Source organism: Cyprinodon variegatus, unplaced genomic scaffold, assembly GCF_000732505.1.
Source record: "Cyprinodon variegatus isolate N-32 unplaced genomic scaffold, C_variegatus-1.0 Scaffold652, whole genome shotgun sequence".
Classification (NCBI taxonomy): domain Eukaryota; kingdom Metazoa; phylum Chordata; class Actinopteri; order Cyprinodontiformes; family Cyprinodontidae; genus Cyprinodon; species Cyprinodon variegatus.
The window spans coordinates 64,741-69,560 of NW_015151105.1; the positions used below are offsets into that span (position 1 = coordinate 64,741).

A 4,820-nucleotide genomic window follows, 5' to 3' on the forward strand; every position below is an offset into this window, starting at 1 on the left:
TGCACACTTGCAGAGGGTGGCAGTAAATACTGTTTGGTACGTAAAGCACGACAGGGGTTGGCAGTCCTTAAAGATTTTTTTTATGTACTGTAGAAATTATCACTTTGTTATAATGACTTAATTATGAAATTGTCAAAGGCACTATTCTTGGCAATCTTGTTATTCTCTCGTTACCGTACTGCAGAGTCTTTGTGGGACAGATAGTCCAGCAGTTTATTAGGCCTTTGGTTTTAGGCATTGAATGCCTGCAGTCTGACTAACAAGCTTGGGGAGAAGCAGGGTATCCAAGCACATAGGGTGAGATAATAAATTATCTCAAAGACTTATGGGAATAGGAGCACTTTTGTGTGTATTTGTATGAACACATTTGCTCAGCGTGATTATATAACACTGAAAAAAATAGATTGTTTCTGCATGCTCCCCTTTTCCCTCCACCCTTAAAATGTTGAAACACCAAGAAATATTAATGCAGGTTGGACAAACGTAGGGTCCTCAGGGGAGGCTATCTGAGCCGTTTCATATCCTCCTCCTCTTTGTCACCTCCCTCCTGACAGGGACTGTTCCTAACCCTGAGTCTGTATAATGCTAGGAGACCATCATTTTTCAACTAAACTTTTGACAACCTCTGCTTGCATTAAAGTTTAGCTGGCTGTACAATGTAATTTGCTGACATTTCCTTTTTCTTTCTCTCCCCCCCCAACCCTTTATCCCCACCCCTCCTTTGTTCCACCAATGCTACGCTCACAGATGTTTCCAACTTTACCTCAGTAGGTAAGTCATTTCATTTTTCATAGCACAGTCCTCAAGAGTGAGTTGTCTTGTTATTTTGGGAGTGATGTGAATGCATAAATATAGTAGAGAATTATATGGGACTTGGAGCTGAAGCAGCGCAGAGATGCTGCTGTAGGCCTATTTAAGGTGTGCAGTGCTCTGCAATCTTGTGCCATCCTATTTCCCTTGTTACACGTGAGAATCCAAATTGGTCTTATTTTTTTCAACTACTGGAAGTGAACTGTGTATCTTAAATTTGCATTTCATTCAAATAAGAATAAAAATGACCTAGATTGTTCAAAGAACATGACAGCTTTATTGACACAAATAGGCTGAAACGGATGGTGTTTGTTTCCACTGTGTGGATAGTTGGTGGACATTATAACGCTGTCTTACCATTTATAATACACACCTCATCAAACTACAAATATAATGTATAGAATATTATTCATGCTAGCTGTACGATCACAAGTCAATCTGCATTATTAATGTTTTCGATCTCCCATATGCAATGAACTGCTGGGATGTCGTAGTGTTTGTTAGCGTTCATAGTTTAAAATTGAAAATAAACTTCAGCAACAATAAAGCAAACATATCGATGCAGAAAAAAAAATAGATATGTAAATATGAGTTGATCACACCAATATTGCCATTTTGTTGTGTCTTTCTACTTATACTGGTCTAATAGTTATTATTCTATTGCTATCTACCAAAGTGTTTCATATAAGCTTTAGTACGTACTATGAAGTAGAGAAACCCTTACAAATATTTTTTGTATTAAAACACTTGCATGATTCATATCGATAAATAAATATTGAAAAAACCTTTTATTCGAACAGTTGCACCATCTAAAAGGTCTAGTTACAGTTAGACTTGTGGAATCTGAGTTCTAATGTATAGAATCTGACTGACAACATGAAATAGGTTACAAGTATAGAAATACAGAATAACTTTTTTTAACCGTAGTTAATAATAAGCCTTACCAGGTGTCACCGGCCTCACAGGAGAAATCCAAAAGCACATTAGGATTCACTGCTGCAATCATAAATGAATATGAAACAATTTCAAGCACATACGCCCCCACTAGGATCAGGTAAGGCTGTTAGTAATCTAATGACGAAAAAGGAGCAATGTCAAAAATTAACCATTAATGAAGAGTCCTAAGGCCATAACCACTACAAACAAAACCAAAATTCATATTCAAATATATATTTTACATAGGATCATTAGGACCTTGGGAAAAATGCTCCTTGGACGGTCCAAAAAAGAAAAAAAAAAGAAAAGACAAACAAGCCCCTGGACTTGGTTTCCAAGTTTCAATACGTTTTGCTTCCTATCCAGGAAGCTTTTTCAATTTAAAATGTCAGAATTAGCTTTGAGTTCGAAGCTTTATATAGTAGCCCAAAAACTTGTATCCAAGTGTTGTAGTTTCTAAGCCAAAACAAGTTTTTGGCCTACTATATAAAGCTGCAAGCTCATTGCTAATTCTGATATTTTGAATTGAAAAAGCTTCCTGAATGGGAAACAAAACATATTTAAACTTGGAAACCAGTGGTTTGTTTTTTAACTAAGAATAAGTTTAGAGGTAAACCCCTGCATACTCTAGACTTTCGGTTTCAGAAAGCCGGATAGCAATTATTCCGAGTCAGTTTCATACTCTATGAATCAACACTGATCAGAAGCAGGTTTTCTTGAAATTATCCTTAGTCTGTCATACATCAAAGGTGAGTTCAAACAAGAAAACCATCAGCAATAACATGTCTTTTACTGCTGAAATCTGTGTTGGAGAGCAACTGCTCCTTACACTCCATGTGATCAGATCCATTTTTAATAGGGATTAATAGATTTTTTAAGCATTTTGCCAGAGTTAATATTTAATCCCAATAAAAGGCCTGCCACAGATCACTGATATAATACAGCGACATGATTTTTGTGCTGCACTACGTTTTTATGCTGAGGGCAAACTAAAAGGGATTTAGCGTTAAACTGTTATCATACAGATCAAATGCCGATTAGATCGATCACAATTTCTGTAAGGTGTCATCCTTCTCATTTAGTAGAGAGGAAATTCCCTCTCTATCATGTGTGACAGTGGGATATGAATGCAGACTGGAATAGAGGCACTCATAAAATTGGTTTCCTCTTCAAATATTTGAATGCTTTAGGTTTTGTTAATATTTTTTTTTTTACTGTATAACTGTGATTTGCAGGCAGAAAGAAATATAATAGTAATTAAATTCCCCCCCCACCAACACACACACACACTCACACACATAGTCTTGTGGAGTTCCCTTGCAACAAATCCACAAGATGAACAAAAGATGAATTCATACATTTATTCATTTAACATGGTAATACATGTAGTGCTGAGAATAAAACTTCTGTGCTATGATCAATCTTTATTTAACAGTAGGAACAGTATTTCCTTTTGTTTTAATGCTTTTTGCAATCTCTATTTGGCATCATTAATATTGTATGTTCTACTGGTAGGAAATAACCAATATTATGCTTATCTCCTGTCGTTGCAATAATGGATGTTGTTTTTTTTTCTGTGTTCCAAGCAGGGCTTTAGTTTTTGCTCAACTCTGAGCTGAATTAATTCAGAGTTGAATTAGCTGATTAATATATTTAGTTCTGGCACTGAAAATCCTGAATATCACTAAGCAGAATAATTTGACTCTCTCTACCCAAAATAGGTTAATCCCACCTTCATGGGCCCATGTAAAGCTGCAGATCAATAGTCGGTAAACTTAAAAAAGAAAAACAAGAAAAAAAGAACATGAAACATCCAGATCCAGACCAGTAATAATTTCCGCTTGTTATTCCAAGTGCTTAAGGACAGCAGTTGCTGCTAAGGTTTATCAGGTACTAGGCAATTATTTTTAAAGATAGGGTTTGGTTAGTCCTTTTCCCTTAGTAAATGAAATTGTAATATCAAATACCATAATCATAATTAATCAGTTTATATTTGTGTGAAATGAAAAATCTTTTCAAATAAAAATAAGACTGAACAAAAAAAAATAATTGGCTTCTATAAATTCTGAAATGTACAATAATATGGTTGTGTTATTCAATTTACTTAGACTTTAAAATGGTATAGATAGCAATATGTTTAAATTTTTTATTGGATTCATCCTGTAAAGTTGCCTACTGTTGGTCTTTTGAGACTGTAGAGGTTCATCTTTGACAGATTGTCAGTCAAAGATGCAAAAAGCAACTGACATACTTGCATATAAGATCAATGTGGAGTTGCAAATAATGCTACAATGCTCAACTTCATACACTGATATTCAAATTGGAGAAAGCTTCTGAAATGTACAGCAATGACATATTAGGTCCACAAATAAAAACCTTGGTACACATGAAGCCACAGTGCAAGCAATTTTATTGTTATGTGGCCATCTTTCTATGTACTGCCAAAACAAAATCAAGCTAAAAGATATCCGTTAGATTAGCCCAAAACATTTTCTTTTTCTTGAAGCTTAGATTTAGAAAAAGAATTGTGTTGTCTCAGAGTGCTACAAACTGTGTTTCTTTTACCACAAAGAGTAACTTTCATCTTTTATACAGAAAAGGAAAGTCAAACAGAATCGCTGTAGAAATGAATCGGATCTGTTTTATCAAGTCCTCTGAGCATTGAATAAAAAAAAAGGTGAAATCTGCTGAAGATAAAATATATAAAAGGAGTTTTGGTTCAGATGATAGAATCCTGTCTTGGTGACAAAAAGAAAAAAAGAAAAAATTCAGCTGGATTACAACTAAGAAGCTAAGAAGCCTGTGAGCTCACACAAGCACAAGTCTGAGGCCACAGGAGGATGACAGTCACCCTTCGCTTTATCTGAGACAGATGACAGCAAATCCTGTATATTGGAGCTCTTGTACTCAGATGATCAGCAGGGAGACAGATCTGCAGATGGACGAAGGTTGTTTTGCAAAGGGCAGGACACACTGGGAGAGAATGATGCAAGAAAAAAAACACCTCTATTAATTCATGTTTTAATTAGGCTTATTTGAGATGGCAGCAGCAGATATCAGTTTTTAAAATAGAC

At 35.4% G+C, this 4,820-nt stretch overlaps 1 protein-coding gene across 2 annotated transcripts in view; it reads left to right on the top strand.

Annotated features, from left to right (window-relative positions):
• The first annotated feature begins 708 nt into the window (after positions 1 to 708).
• Positions 709 to 4,820, top strand: part of ptprd (protein tyrosine phosphatase, receptor type D) — a 420,350-nt gene continuing 416,238 nt past the window's right edge. For both annotated transcript variants that reach the window (XM_015393658.1, XM_015393659.1), the window contains exon 1: positions 709 to 771. The gene's annotated coding sequence lies outside the window, so the exon portion shown is untranslated. The remainder of the gene's footprint in view (positions 772 to 4,820) is intronic.